The 17,317-nt window shown below is 37.5% G+C and overlaps 1 pseudogene; it reads right to left on the reverse strand.

The window, feature by feature from the left end:
- Positions 1 to 2,000: 2,000 nt before the first annotated feature.
- On the reverse strand, positions 2,001 to 2,306 carry LOC137770772 (large ribosomal subunit protein eL42-like; annotated as a pseudogene).
- Between the last annotated feature and the right edge of the window lie 15,011 nt (positions 2,307 to 17,317).

The following is a 17,317-nucleotide window of genomic DNA, read 5'->3' on the forward strand; positions in this document are numbered from 1 at the left end:
CAAGTAAAGGCAGACCATCATAGATGGGCCATCTGCTCCATTTCCTGCACAATGGCACTTGTTCAGTTCTTACCTTTAGAACCTGCTCCTCTTGATGAGATAAACAATATGTTTGAAGCACCAGAGATGCTGTGCACCTTAGCAGAGAAATGATGTTTTATGAAGTGTCATCCTGTGCAGCCATCTGCAGAGAATCACATTTGACCATCCTTGGGGACTGTTCCATTAATCCTGAGTTCTGATTCCATCCACTGAAAACTGTCAATTTTTTCTTGTTTTAAAAATAGCATACTTCACTGCCCCTTTTCTTAGATGGAAAAAGGTTTTTCTATTATACAGTGACTCATGGATAAAAGTCAGAGTTACTAGAGATGAATTATTTAATGGGAATATGATATAAAAAATGATAATGCCTCACACTCTAACAAGAGTTAGTTATAAATCTCTTTTCTGCCTCCTGTGAATTATTCGGAAATATGAACTACCCCACCTCAAGATTAGCTAGGAATTGAGGCAGTCTAAATAAATGTTATAAAAAGACTTGTACTTACATTGGTCATTAACACATAATTTAAAACATGTAAAAAACTTAATTTCTACAAATGATGTAGGGAAATATATATAGTATTTAACACCGACAGTAAATGCATTTTGTCATTTTAATCCACTTCTGTATGTATATATTCTTAAAACAGATATTTTGTCATATAACCATAATACTATTATTACACCTAAAAAAAAACCCAATAATTCCCTAATAACTTAGAATGCCTAGTCCATGTTAAAATTTCTTCAGTGGTATAAAAAATATGTTTTTAGTTATTTCTTCTCAAAGATTTACTCATTGCATATGGTTGTTATGGCTCTTAAGCATCTCCTTAACTATTAGTCTAGAATAGTCTCTCTTTCCCTTTTTTCTCACATGCCATTGACTTGTTGAAAAAATTGGACCAGTTGTCTTTTACGACTGGATTTACTTACAGTGGCACAATTTTACTTGCTCCTGCATGATCCACATTATGGCAGAATGATCTTAGATATAAAGGCATGACTAGATCACATTAAATTTTTTCCCTAAACCTCATAAATGGTACTTTGTACCTCAAATTCACAGCTAGAGACACATAAAATGTCCAGTATTCTAATGTTTGGTAATGCTGAATGCTTCTTGGTCACTTCAACTTTTCTCTTAATAGTTTTACTGTGCATTCATGACAATTGTTTGAAAATGTTTTTTCATTAGACCTTGCAAAATGGCGAGTTTCTAATTCTAACATTCCTCATGTGTTTGTTAGCTATAAGTATTCTATATAGAAAAATTGCCACTCATCTACTTGGTCAAGAGGCTATGAGCTATGGTGGACTTGGTTTCAATCTTTTCCCAAAGAACTTTCTCCTTCCTTTGTGTGGGGAATGGGAATTAGAGATCGCAGTCTGGATTCTAGGGTTGCTCATTGCACCTCACTTTCCACTGCTTCCAGGTCTTTTTTAAAACAAAAGAGATGAACTAATTTTACATTAATATTTCTAATTCAATTTTGAGATGTAGGGTTTTTATTTCTAGAACTTTTGTCTCTCAAACTGAAAATCCTTATTCTCACCAACATTAAAACAATTACTTACTCAACTTATCCAAGTACCTATAATGGTTTAAAAATAGAAAAACTAATAGTAGTACTAAAATTAAGTCTACAGAATATTGTTTAAAATCTCCATTTCCCTAGTTAGGAATGAGAAGTTAGCATTAGTTTCACACACACACACAGACAGATGCATCTTAATTTCCTTTTCTGTGTTCTCTTCATATCTCATGTCAATTTTTGTATTAAGAACTTGATCATTTTCTTCTCAATTATGAGGAGTGCTTGAAATAATAAGGATATCAAAACTCTAAGTTGCAAACATTTTTCTAAGTTTATCATTAATCTTTCTTTTTTTTTTTTTGAAGTGAACATAACCTCAAGATTTTATTGTCTTCATAGTAAAACAAGAGGTGAAACTTAGAATTGGATCACTTGGCCATCTATTTTCTTATCTCCTCCCAGTTCAAAATGCTTACATCTCTCTTAGATCTGCAGTTGGGCTCAACACATTCAAGCCTGAGCACAATATTCTTTATAGTTGTAGCCTTTTTCTGGAAAACTGGCTTAGTCTGCCTACCATAATAATTCAGCTTCCTGTCATAAATCCTCCTTCCCTGGGCATATAGAAAATCCTTACCTTTTTGTGTACGGTGCCACTTTGTGGGGTTGGTGCTTGCCATATGTCTTACAGAAAGTCCAGCGAGTTTTAGGAACATTTACCATGTTGGTTGGTGCACTATCATCATGGAGAGAAAGCTCATCGACTTTTTCACTCTGTATATAGTGTTTCATTACGCAAATTTTTTAGTTTTTAATTTTGATGTAGTTAAATTTGTCAGGTCGTTCCTCTGTTGCTTCTAGATTTTGAATCAGAGGAAAATTTTATCTACCCTTGCCCTATAAAGGAACGCATTCATGTTTTTTCCTCCTATGTAGTTTCTTATTCTGATCCACTTAATATTCATACCGGTGTACAGTGTGAAGAACAGACTCAGTTTTATCTTTTTCCATATGGCTCCTCAGTCGGCACAACACTGTTTTATTAAAATCTATTTTAGACCTTTACTTCTGTATGGAATAGACTGGCTTGTGTCTCGATAAGACAAAAACAGTAGAGTAAAAATGATAATAATATATGGAGACGCAAGAGGAAGGAGATATGGGGCTATAGGTATATGTATAGCTGATTCACTTTGTTATACAGCAGAAACTAACAAACCATTGTAAAGCAATTACACTCCAATAAAGATGTTAAAAAAATAATATACAAAATGAATTGTTTACTGGTATTGCTGAGCTTTCGTGTCCTTCAGGACTTGAGGGCCCCAGTTACTGGAGAGCAGGGAAATGCATTGAAATGAACCAAATATTTGCTGTTGTCCTTATCTTCAAGGAGTTTGATGTATAAGTGCCCAAGGCTGAGAGGCTGAGAAGCCAAGCATAAAGCAGACTAAGAGACTGAGACGATCTTGAGTTCACAATTTAATGAATTTTGACAAATGTATCCTGTCTTGTAACTAACACTCAAACAAGATATAGAATATTTCATCACCCTAGAAAATTCCTTTGTGCTTCTCTCCAGCCAGTACTCTGCAGAAGCAACTACTGTTATGATTTCTTTCACCATAGATTAGTTTTGCCTGTTCTTGAACTTCTTCTAATGGAGTCCTAGGACATATACTCATTTATGTCTTTCTTATTTTATTAAACATAATGTTTTTGCTATTCATCCATGGTGTTTTGTATCAGTATCTGTTTGGGTTTTAGATTGGCTAGTTTACTTTTGAGGAATGTAGCTCTATTCTAAACTATAATCCAGCTGCTTGGGTCATTGGATACCTTGTATCCCTGCCTTACTTATTCACCTTCCCTCTGGGGTTAGATTTTTCTGTTCTTTGTACCTCCACTGAATCTTATATATACTTCTCCTGTGATACCTATACTCTTTGTAGGCAGAGACTTAGCACAGTTTTTTTTGTTTGTTTGTTTGTTTTATTTATTTATTATTTATGTTTGGCTTTGTTGGGTCCTCATTTCTGCTAGCACAGTTTGATTACAGAGTAGGTAGCCAGCATATGAAAGACTTGACCAGGATTCTGCTTTTAATGGACCAATCACTTACAACTGTAGCACTGCCACTCCACAGTTTGTCGCCTTTGAGCCAACTGTCTTCCCTTGCCTTGGACAAACCCTCAAATTTGTTGTCTTGGCTTGATCTTTTAGTTAATTAGCCAATATTGTAAGTGGCAAGCTAAGCACTGAGTCAGGTAAATAAAAATGCAGACTGACTAGCATACTACCTGGCATGCATTAGTTGCTCAGTCAAGTGGAGAGAAAGTAAAGGGAACTCAAGCTCAGTACTTTTTGGGCCAATCATTGAAGCCACAGAGTTCCCACTATGTCCTGTAGCTGAGCCTGGTCAAACTATAAAACTATTCTTACTGTGTCATAAGTACAGCAGATTCGTTTTCCTTTACTTGTGTTTCTCGCGTACACATTTTTTCATGCTATTTGTGTATTCTGTTTCTATCTCCATCAGAGAGGAAGTACCTTGTACAAGGACCTATGTTGTCAGTACTTTCACTTGCCATAGGACCGAGCTACAGTTTCATACACACGGAACACTCAAACATGTAGAGAAAGAGGTGGTAATGAGTACAGAATGGAGAAATGAATAGATCCAATCCCTGAGGTGCTTGATAACATACAATGTCACATAAAAGTTTATAAAAACCACCATTCTAAATAGCACAGCAAAAGGAACAAAGAAATAAAAATCAAAGAGAACATCTGGACCAAAAGTGAGAGGAAGCAACAGAAGAGAAACTTAGCCATAAGAATGTTGTATAACTGAATTGCCAAACTCAAGGGAAAGGTTTAGAAAAATATGATAGGCTCCACTTACAGGGAACTCGGTTTTCTTAGTAAATGGATTCGGTAATTGGAATTTTTGTTCCTTCTTTTCCTCTGGGACTGTGTGGATGAGAGTTCATTAATGTGGCAAGATTGTGCAGTATCTTTGAAAATTGTAACTTGTTAATAAAGACCCAAATTACACTATATCTGTGTAATTTGGGTGATGATATGGGAATGGGTAAAGAAGACCCAGACCTACCAGATCTGTTCCCTCTGAGATTTCAGGGCCCAGACTTAAGATTATCTAACTGGAGAAGAAATAAAATGGAGGAAGACAAATGCTACAGATTTATAACAGATGATTGTAAGCCTAATTGTATAGCTTTGTGCATAAACCTTACCTGTTAGGCTACCTGTTAACAACTTTCAAATTTGCATACTCGAGATGAGTTCTGCAGTCTCTGAGTCTCCATCCACTTCATTATTTTTTCTTCTCTCACATGTTTTCACGAGTTGTTCAAGGAATTATTGCTGAGTAATAAACCATCCCAAACTTAGTAGTGTAAAACCACTGTTTTGTAATGCTTATAAATTCGGTGGGTCAGACATTCAGACAAGACACTGTAGGGATGGCTTGTCGATGTTCTATGATATATATCAAGCTTCACATTGCTGGGGGTGAGTGGAACAGTGTGGGACAAATATCTGGAGGCTCTGTTCCTCACATATCCGATGTCTGGGCTGGGGTGACTCAAAGCTGGGCTCATCTGGGACTGTCTCTAGAGCCCCTCTCAGCATTGTGGCTGTGTTCTGAGTTGGATAGTGTTGAGACCAAGCATTCCAAGAGAGCCAAGCAGAAGTTCTCTGGTCTTATAGCCCAACCCCACAAGTCTCATGACTTCACTTCTCCCGTACTTTATCTTCAGAGCAGCCCTAAGGACCCCACGATTCTAGGGGAGGGAGAAGACATAGAATACACCTCTAGATGGGAGAGGTGTCAAAGAATTTGCATCCATTAAAAAAAAATGGCCACCACATCTGTACATTAAAAAACAAACAAAAAATGGTATTTTTATCAAGTAACACTTTCCAGACTTGCTCAGGAGAAAGCTTATGCATTTGTTTCTGGCCCTTTGGCTATTAATAGCAATAAGCCCTGGCTAATAGGGCTCTAGGTTAGATTCTGCCAATGAGACATTTGCATGATATTTGGAAGTGGGGAAAGAGGTCACTTTTATTAGCAGGCAACAGTGGGCACATGGCAGATCTCTGCTTCAGTGCGACAGTCAGCTGAGTTCATTAGTGGCAATTTCCTTAACCGTCTACAGTATCCTAATTTCCTAAAACCCAGCAGTCTTTTCCTTTGTCTTTTCCCCGCAGCCTTTCTATCAGGTCTGTAAGCACTAACTCCCTGTATTAAGTTCCTTCTTTGAAATGCCTGGAGAACTTCCCCTGTTTTTACAACTGACTCTTTTTCATGATAAAATTTATTTACATACTTACATTTAATTGGATCAGGGAATTCTTTCGCAGGTATCAGTTTCTAGTGGTCATGCATATTCCATTTGGGGATTGACAAAAATTATCTTTATTATATGGTAATAGCTCATTTTATTTACTCAGTTAATTTATATTGAAGGTCTTCAAATAATTTAAATAGTTAGGAAAATAATTTTTGCAATCTAGTCACTAATTTGAGCCTGAGATAATTTTTAGTAAGAAAAGAAGAAAATATTCTGACAAAACTCCACTTTGGGATAAAATGCCATGAATACAAAGAAAACCTAAATAATAAACCCCTAAGGGATATGATCTATATGGAATAAACTAGACTAGTACTCATAGAATTGATATTTAAAAAGACATTTGGGACAGTAAAGAAGAAAATGTGTTGTAATTTAGCTTATTTTGTCCTTTTTTCGAGTTCTGTCCCAGTTGAATTTTTATCAGAGTGTATATCTATATTACACTTAGAGGCATGCATATCTATGCAACTTCTCATCTATGTCTATGGAACAGAAAGTGGTAATGAGATGTCTTATGTATATATATATTGAATGTGATATAATATACAAGGACACTACTAATTCTGTGGAAGTCAAAGGTAGAAACAACACTGTCTTTACTCCTCAAGATCATATTATTCCTTTAATTACAAAGAAAATAAGAACAGGTTTTAAAAAGGTTATAGTCAAGCTTGAATTTAACTGAAAGTTGGGTAGTGCAAAAAATAATTTGGGGAAATATTTCCATGACTTCTGAATACTTGAAGGAAATTAGAAAAAGCAATACATTATTCTGTATCCTCTTTATATCTAGATGGTCAGGGGGTCAGACTGTTAAAAAAAAAAACAAAACAATTTTTTTTTTTAACTTGGGGTTTGCCAGGCAAATAACCCTTTGTTAGTTGAGACAGTTTTAGCTAAATTTAGGAATCCAACTTTGATAAATATTATGCCTTTTCACTTTGCACTAAACCCTTTGCACTTTGATGTCAGCTTATTGACAAATCTGCACCCAGTGCTTAGAGAGAGAGAGAAAGAGAGAGTGTGCATGTGTGTGTGCACCCGTGCGTGTGCATGAGTGATACCTGTTAGTGTGTTGACTGTGCTGCATCACCCTGCTTCACTGGTGAGAACACAGGGTTGATTATTGGATTGTGTGTCACCTGTACCACTTGGAAGATCTTTGCTCCTTGACCACATCATAATCCTTACTAATTACCTTACTAATCAAGGTTTTTGATCACTGAGGGAATTGAACAAAGATTGTTAAAGGATGGGAAAATTCTACATTGCTCAAAAACAAGTTCTGAATTCATGCGTGTGGACTGGTGGAATGATAGTTGCCTTATAGGACAATATTATCAAATATAATTTCCTGGAGCAATATGTCTATATCCGATGATATTCTGTCATACATTCTGAGTAAAATATGATTTACATGCATCTATGGAGCCTTCAAGGAACTTGGATAGAGACTTATAAAGAGAGACATATAATTTAAGCAAATGAACATAATGAAGAGTTATAGGGGTCCTGATAAGTCTCTATAAAGTAGATTGGGGGCACAAAGCAAGGACTACTGTGGCTGTAGATTCAGGAAAGTATTAGGCAGAGGAAAGAACACAAAATATACTGTGAAAATCAATAAGCTTTCAGGGTGATATAGGGGAAAAGGGAACTGTCCTCGGAGGGAACAACATTCGTAAGGATGCAGGGCCGTTTGGAAACACTAGCAGCTTGTTTCACATTGAATATATGGAGCAAGCAGGCTCTGGAAGAAGAAGCTCCAGTGAAAAGAAGGGGCCCAGAAAAAAGGCCAGATGTGGAACAGCTGTCTGCTTGTCTCAGAGTTTCACTTTGTATAGAAAGGGGAGTCAAAAAGGATTTGAATCATCATCATATTGCAATGTCGTGTTTTAGCTAAGATCACTCTGGCTGCATTATGGAGAATGTGTTAGAAGTTTATTGAGGGACAACTTGAGAAAACTTTAATGTAGCTTACATAAATGAGGTAAAAAAAAAAAAAAAAAGTCTTCTTAAAAGCTGAATGTGGGTGGGGCTACCTTCAGGACTCCTCTAACACTTTTCACCTTTCATTGTGTGTGTGTTTTGTGGAGGGAGGGGTATATGTGTCCACGGAGAAAATGCATCCAGCATACTGCAATATCTGTAGCTATTTCTCTCTAAATGTAAGTTCATAATTCAGACCTTACATCTGCCTCCTACTACATAGGGTAAACTAGTGTGATGAGAACAGAGAGGAAGTAGGAAAAGGAAGTATTTAAAGCCAAGGCTGGGATAGTAAAACATGAGTTACACAAGCACAACAATGCCCAATTTTGACCATTTCTCAAAGACAGCAAAGGGGTAGATAGAATGTTGATGGATGAAAGGTTACCAAAAGACTATGTACAAAGAGATCAATAAATGAAGTAGGATCAGAGAAAAATCCACAGCTAAGAAAGAAAAGCCCAGTGTAAGGACGCTTGCTGAGGTAGGTCAATCTAACTTAATTGGTGATGCCTTGAAGAAAGATAGTTTTTAAACAATCATCAGGAAAGACAGGAGATTTTTTTTAAAAGAAGAGATAATTAGAAATATATTATGCTTCCCAACCTAAGTATCCATCGACAGATGAATGGATAAAGAAGATGTGGCACATATATACAATGTAATATTACTCAGCCATAAAGAGAAACGAAATTGAGCTATTTGTAGTGAGGTGGATGGACCTAGAGCCTGTCATACAGAGTGAAGTAAGTCAGAAAGAGAAAAACAAATACCATATGCTAACACATATATATGGAATCTAAAAAAAAAAAAAAAAAAAAAAAAAAGGTTCTGAAGAACCTAGGGAGAGGATGGGAATAAAGACGCAGACGTAGAGAATGGACTTGAGGACACGGGGAGGGGGAAGGGTAACCTGGGACGAAGTGAGAGAGTGGCATGGACATATATACACTACCAAATGTAAAATAGATAGCCAGTGGGAAGCAGCCACATAGCACAGGGAGATCAGCTTGGTGCTTTGTGACTACCTAGAGGGGTGGGATAGGGAGGGTGGGAGGGAGATGCAAGAGGGAAGAGATACGGGGATATATGTATATGTATAGCTGTTTCACTTTGTTATACAGCAGAAACTAACACACCACTGTAAAGCAATTATACTCCAATAAAGATGTTAAATTAATTAATTAATTAAAAGGAATTGACCTAAGAAAAGGGAAATCAGCCAACTCTAACCCCCTCTAGTCTTCTTGTCTCATATAAGGGGAGGGAGAAGGCTGAGGAACATTTCTGAAGGCCACAGCCCAGGGACTCAGGCCCACTAAAAAACTGACATTTAATCATAAAATTATAAAACACCTCCCCCCACCCACATCCAATCACTAGACCAGCAGGGCTCCACTACAATTACAGTGGCATACAACCGAGAGCTGCAAGACACAGATTCTGTTTAAGAAGTGTTTAGGGAGACATAAAAACAACATGAGAAGGAAAAAAAATAAGGAAACCAGAAGAAATGAAGCCTCTGGCACCTACAGCTGCAGAAGATATTAAACATAGCACAGCTCACGCTAAAAGCCTAATTATCTCAGTTTCTTTACCCAATATATCATGTCCAGCTTTCAGCAAAAAAGGAAATGACATGCTAGAAAGCAAGGAAAAAAATAGTCTGAAGAGACAAAGGAAGCATAAGAGACTCAGGCATAACATAGCTTTTGGAATTGTCAGATAGGGAGTTTAAAACAACTATGATTAATGCATTAAGTGCTCTCAAGGAAAATGAAACAACATGCAAGAACGGATGGGTAATGTAAACAGAGCAATGGAAACTCTAAAAGGAATCAGTGAGCTTGAAGATGTGTCATCTCCAAAATGAAATGCAAAGAGAATGATTTTTTTAAATGGAACAGAATATCAAGGAACTGTGGAATGAATACAAAAGGTAGAACAAATGTGAAGTGGAAATACTAGAAGAAGGAGAAAGAGTAAAAGGAACAGAAGATATATTTGAAGTAATAATGGCTGAGAAATTCTCAAAATTAATGACAGACACCAAACCACAGATCCAGAGAAGCTCAGAGAATACCAAGGAGAATAAATACCAAAAAAATCTATATCAAACTACAGAAAGACAAAGACAAAGAGAAAATTTTTTTTAAAGAATCCTGATCTGTAGAAGATCAAAGATAAAAATTACATTGGACTTCTCTTCAGAATACATGCAAGCAAGAAGAAAATGGAGTGAAATATTTAAAGTATTGGAGGAAAAGCCATCAACCTAGAATTCTGTATCCAGTGAAATTATCACTGGATATACAAAGAACACATAAAACTCAACAATAAGAAATGAACAACCCAGTTAAAAAATAGGCAAAATATCTGAACACACCCCTCACTAAATACAAATACAGACTTTAAAAAAAAGCTGACATCATATATCATTAGGGAATTGTGAATTAAAACAACAGTGAGCTACTACTATGCATCTATTAGAATGGTTAAAAAAACAAAAACTGACAGTACCAAATGTTCCACACTAATGCAAGATGTTAATAATAGGGAAACTGTGCTGGTGGGGAGGGACTGCATATGGGGATCTCTGTACTATCTGCCCAATTTTTGTGTAAATCAAAAACTGTTCTAAAAACTGAAGTCTCCTAATTTTTAAAAAACCAGTACAGGGTAAATTGAGGATGCATGGAAGATTCACAGAGTAAAAGAATGACAAAGATCAAATGGGTTCAGAGCTAGAAGAGACCTTAGGATTGGTCATTCATTCATCACATATTTATTGGGCACTTACAGAGTGTCACTCTGTGTGAGGCACGGCAAGTACAATGAGAACAAGACAGCCCCATCACAGTAGAGTACTAAGTGAACAGGTCATTTCCTTTTTTGATACGTGTGTGTGTGTGTGTGTATATGTGTCAGGGGTTGGAGGAGAAGTTTGAGAGGATGGTCACTAAGACATTAACAGTAGTTATTTCTGGATGGGCTTTATTTCCTTTTAGTGGTTCATATCATTTCATAGTGTTTCTATGATATGCATGCTTTGCTGTTGTAATAAGAAAATAAAATAATAAAAGTAATTTTTCTCTTATTCTAAAAAAATATATATATTGTGCTTCCTAGCAGGAAACATTGCATTGATTTCTTCTTAATAAAAATGGTAATGGGCTCCTCAGAAGAGTTCTTGGCTTAAAATTTGGGAGACATGTTAAACTTTGTGAAGAAACCAAGACTTTTGCAAATTTACCAAACTACTGGCAAAGTAAAATGATTTAGGACTTAATTTTAAGGATGCCAATACTAGTCATAGACAAAGAATTAAAAATGGATAAACTCAAAGACAATTTCATTCACAAGAGCCTAAGAAATTATAGAAAAATCGTGTGTGTGTGTAATTTTGTGGTAATTGAAGTTGAGAATAAGACCACCTAAGTGCCCAGTTGTGAGTTAAGGAACTCCCAAGAATATAGCTGAACTGAGCATTTAACCCTGATTACTATATACCTTTAAGTCCTTAAAAGTCTGAGATTGGGACCAAAACAATTCACATCCAGAAACTCGAATATTTATATTTTTCGGAAGTGATCTCTTCTAGATGAGCTACACTAACCAGACTCACACAAGAGTGATGAACAAACCAGATTAATGCATAAATTTATAATGAGAAATTTAGCTTTCAAGCAAATTGGTATCCTTGTGTCAGCTGATGTGCTCAGTGTCAAAAAGCTATGTAGGAAGGCAACCTATAATCAGAAGACTTGGTGATAGGAGCAACCAGAATAAGTGGTATAATGCAAATATCTGGAGTCTTAAAGTCATGATATCTTCCGGTTCACAAATGGACCGAAAACACCAACTAGGCTTGCTGGTTCTTAAGGGTATGCTCACCCATGAATGAAGTGAAGGACATGTTCATAAATGTTCCCCTTTGTGTTCTCTTTCTGGGCACTGTACAGACTATTTTCCTTTCTAGTTCAGGCAAATGTTAGAAGGAAAGATAGGAAGTCTAAGATTTTTAATGAGTTTAGTACAAACTAGAGAGAGGGTAGAGGTAGGAGATCCCTAAGGCTGGAGCTAAGTTAAGCTTGAGGAATATAAGGAAGTTATAACTGGAGAAATTTTTACCTGAAGCAAGAATAATGAACCAAGTCTCTAGGGGCAAGCATCAGGGATGCTAGAATTGCTTAGAGCTGAGGGTAACACGGGCTTATGTTGGTAGGCAGCTGTGATGTCAGTGATTTTGACCTGAAGCCAAAGAGATAGATGTAGGGGAAAAGTCTTTTTCTGTGGAAGAGCAAACGGGAAGCTCAGGGGTTAAAGGAAGAGGAGGAGATGGTATAAGAGCATGGGTCAGAAAGAAAGACATACTTACAGAAACCTTAAATAGGATAGCATCTGTGAAGATTTGGTAAAGCTGCTTTAAATTGTGAACAATCTAGACTCTTTCTAAAAGTCCTTAATTTCTAATAGCTTATGCATTAACTACCTCAAGGAAAAAACAAACTTGGGCAGGAACTGGAAAGTCAAAGGCTAAACATCCTAGTTCAACAGTCTAATACATCCTAGACCAATAGTCTAATCATGCTAGACCAATAGTCTAATAAACCCAAGTCTGAAGTTCACAGAAAATTTACAAGTGATGTTACCTAGTGTGGATATCCCTCTGTACTGAGCCAAGGGGAGATAGCTGCATGAGGTGCTGTGTGCCCCCATTTGAAAACTACATTTTTGTTTAATATTGTCCTATGGGACTTGAGAATGCTGAGCCCTGTTGGCTATCACAGCTAGGTGACTCGAGGGCCTATCCTTTGGATGTAAGCCACAAAAGCTGGGGTGCTAGATGGGTGGCCAAGCTCCTTCCAGAGAGAAGCTGGAGAATTGCTTTTATTGTTGGAGCAAGCCAGAAGGAGAATCAGAATGGATATAAATGGTGGTATAGAGATGAAATCATCATGCTTTATTTACACAAAGTGGGTGAGTATATCTTTTGTTTGTAACCCCTTTCCAGAATCTATCTTGTCCATGAAAGTGATCAGAAATGGTCATGGTTCCCATCCAGCAACATGCAGAACTCATGCCAAACACTGACCACATGGGGCACTCAGATGCAGGAGATGAACTACAGCATCAAGGAAACAATATGAGGACAAATTAGTGGCAGATAATTCTTCAGAGAATGTTGAGGGAAGTAAGGGCTTCCTAGAGATACAATTATTAAAGCTAGTACTTAAATTTAACTGTAAGCAGGCATCATAAAGAGACTATGAATAAGTATCATGATAAAATGTTTTTTCAGCCCAAACCAGTAAGAATAAACACAGCATGGGGCCCACAAAAGAGGTTTAGCAGAGCCTGAATGTTGCAAGGAGAGGAAACCATGCTGGATTAGAACTAAGGTTACTTTTTAACACTCTGTCAAAGGGTTTTCATGAACCTTTATTAGACAGGAGCTGAATGTATATGCCAGACCTCCCACCATAATAATTGCATGAGTATGCTCAAGTTAGCTAGGCAATAAATTGCATATAGTGTTCATCGCATGTAAGTAATATTTTTAACAAATTCCTTCATCATTTTCATGAAGTCTTAGTTACAGACAATAACAGCACACACACACAAAAATAACAGTCACCTCTGGTATTGATATAGGTGGGTATTTGAATTGAGCAAACTTGACTGATGACTGAAATCAAGGATCTAGATCTCAGTGGGATAAACTAGGGGGGCGCTAATAGCTCACGTGGTTTTTACTCACTGTGCTCCTTTCTCAGTGATACACTTTGAAAACAGAGAGATAGCAGAAATAGCAATTGTCCCAGCACCAAAGTTGAGGACCTGTGAAGGTAGATGGAATGACTGGCATAGTTAAGAATGTAGGTCAAGGTAGTGGGTTGAAGGTTGAGTCGGCTATATTGGGCAGATATGATAAAGGATATATCGGCTTTCAAAGATGTTTCCAGGACTCTCCTAGGACATGAACAGGTATATTCATGCCTCAGCCTTGAAACATCAGCTTTACAACTATTTTCGGATCTCACTTGGTGTGAGTAGGGATTCCCAGTCAACCACTGGGTCTGGCTCTTGTTGGCTCTGGGTCTACTGTTCAAGGAAGCTACAAAGTGGCCACTGTCAGTAGGCCCTAAAAAAGCTGTTAATTCTAGACTTTACCTCTTTGATGGGCTTGTGATATGGACTCAGGTGGTAATTTTTAAATCCTCAGATTTTACAACTGTATAGGGCTGGGAAAACTTGGTCTGACGGCAGATGTGACCATTTTGTAAAATCTGCCAGATGATGGCTGCTGATAGAGTAGGATAAGGGGTTGGGAACTGATTTACTTGTGCAATCAAGGGCTTAAAGCCTGGCTATATAGCATCAACCGTACTCTGGAAGACCTTTTGTTTTCAAATCATTTAAATTAGTTTTTCCTCCCAAGGGCTGCTGATTACCTCGCAAACTATGGAGGAAAGTACAGCTGCAACAAGGTAACAGACTGCCCAGGGCCACTGTGGCTGTGAGGGCAGAGCTGGTATGAAAACGGAAATCCCTGGAGGCCTCTCTCAGCCCACAGAGTCCCTCGCGGCTCCCTCCAGCGAGGTCTGTGATTCTTAAAGTGACTCTCGCCACAGGCAGTTCACAGATCATCTATTTCGTGTCCACAACTATAAATAATCTCTTGGCAAAATGTATTTGAGCTGCAGAGTAAGTAATAGAGATAAAATGCCTTCATTTGACTCTTGAGTCTGGTAAAAACCGGTTTTCTTAAGCCTCCCCTGTACTCGGTGTAGAGCTTCTCTGGAGACCTGTTAGCCTCTAGAATATTCAAGGAAAGGTGGTTTGTGTTTGAGTGAAAATATGGTCATTTCTGGCCTTGGCTTACTAGCATAATGGTCTGAGAAATGTAAGCATGAGACAGCGAATTAAGGCAATGCCCCATATATGACTCTCACATCTGACAACCCAACTGCGTAAACTGATAGGCCTTTTGGTTTTCTTTTTCTTTAAATCAGGAAGGCTATAGGAAAATATCAAAGTTTTTATTCCTCTTGGCTGTTATCAAAATTTAGAATATAAAGTTATATGGCAATTTTTAAAATCACATAATTGATGAATTTTGAGATGATCTATCTGTTTCTATGGCATGTGAGGAGATGAAGGCTGATTTTAACTTTTACCATTTGGTATAGACCGTTATACTGTTATCGTCTCATATCTGAATAGTCAAGAGGCAATATTACACTGAAAACTGGGAGTATGTCGAGTCCAGGACACATTTTTGAAGTATTTATCCTTTGTTTTGAGGGCCTTCCTACTTCTTTTTCTTTACTCCTGTCCTTACTTCCTCACGCCTCTGGCTGCTCTAACCCTTGATTTTTAAGTTGGACCTAAGTATGTCTTTACCTAAAGCCTTTCTCCTCATATACCAAAACTGCTCTTCTGTTTTCTAAGCCTCTTGCTATCAAAGTACTCATTACTCTGGGGATATCTCAACTGGAGTTTAGGAGGGAAGTAATTTAAGGCAGCAAGTGCACTCTCCATAAAGGACTTAATTGTTAAGCTAATTCTGTTAGAGTTATTTACCTTTCAAAATGGGCTTGTTAACCAAAATGAATCTTGATTTGGTAGAATTTCACGCCTGAGAAGCCGGAATGAGACGTAGTTAGGCAGTGCGGAGAAGAGATTTTAGGGCAGTGGGGTCCTCTCACTCCTTGTTTATCATATGTACTTATACACGAGGTTAGATAACTGCAAATATTGATCAAATTGTTTATAATTTCATCATTACTGCCCTGTAGAATATTGATCAATACAAATAGATAATTTTGAGATGACATAGATAAAGATTTAATAAGAAGCATTTAGCTTGTTGGTCTGGTTCCCATCTCAGAGACAGTCATGCACGGGGCAAGGTAGATGACTTGTTTAGATTCTAAGGTACTCCTAAGTGTTCTGCCTTGCTTGGTATGGTACCCTTCTCACCCTGCTTGAAGTTCACACTATAGATCACTAGTGGGTTACAAAACAAATAGAAAAAAGCTCTAATTTTTAGTAGTGGTTTTCTCTCCATCTTCTACTGGTACGTGGTGAATTGATGGCATTCACCACTTGGTGACTTAGATTTTACAGGAATGAGATTATAAAATAATTCTAGGCTATGGTTTTCTCAGAGCTGTGATAGGATGACAGGATATATTCAAAGGAACTGGTTGAAAGCCAGAGGAAAAAAGGAAGCGTGATGGCAGACTTCACTCCTATCATATTTCCCCCACAGGGACATGCAGATGTGGGCTTAGGTGAAATGGAAAAAATTTGATGTCTAGTACTTAGGATTTCAATTCATTGTTCACATTCCTTTGAATTTCTGGGGTAACTTAATAAAGAAAAAGACCAATTTGGTTTTCAGGAACTTGAGAAAATCTACTGTATTTGTGAAGCCAACACACCTCATGGGAAACAGGCAACTGGATAACATAAGAGTATTTAAAAACTATGTCTGTTGGATAGAAAACATGTATAGGTCATAGAAATCACTTCTTAAATTAGTCTTACATAAATATTTCAGCCTCCAGGCAATGTGGTTACTTGAGAGGGTGTGGTATGAAGGAAAATATTTACAAGAGACAAGAGGAGTCAATGACTTTGACTTTCATTTGAACATATTTATCCTAGCAAGTCCCTATTCATGTTCTCCTTATGAGCTCGAGGCACCTTCTAATGTTCAATTCTTGCCCATAAGGAATAGGTATTTCTTAGTATCTTGGCAGCAACTGTATAGTTTGTATTTTACCTTATAGGCAATGCTAACAGATCAGATGAACACTAAAATGGCTTATCTACTCTAGGAAGGTAAATATCATCTAAAGTGATAGGGAGTAAAGTTTATTATGAGTTAGTGCTGTTTAGTAGGTGAAGAAAATTAAACACCTGACATTTCTTGAGAGTAAATGGCAGAGAAGTTTATATTGCCCAATTTTGAACAAAATTGGGAAAATAATTTTAATTGGTACAGATTTGAATTCAAACCCCAGCTGCTTTCAGGTAGTGGTCTAGGATAGAGTTTCTAAAATAACTCTGCTGCCCTACACTCTGCTGTAGTTCAGATGGATCCGGGAAGACTAGATTTGTCCTGGAAGAAAAGCCCTTGTATAACTTGAGATTCCTAGAAAACTTGCTCACACCTGGTGGTCATGGGAAGAGTTTTGCAAACTCGCTCTACCAAAGGAGAAAGTGCAGGCGACTTCACTGTCACATCTCCCTCCCCCTGGATCTCCAGGTTCTTCAGTGAACTGAATGGTCTTCTCTGGAACAGGGAGGGAAATAGCCAATTGGGGAGGAGGGGTATGGTCAGAGTATAGA

This window comes from Eschrichtius robustus, chromosome 10 (genome assembly GCF_028021215.1).
Source record: "Eschrichtius robustus isolate mEscRob2 chromosome 10, mEscRob2.pri, whole genome shotgun sequence".
NCBI classification, from domain to species: domain Eukaryota; kingdom Metazoa; phylum Chordata; class Mammalia; order Artiodactyla; family Eschrichtiidae; genus Eschrichtius; species Eschrichtius robustus.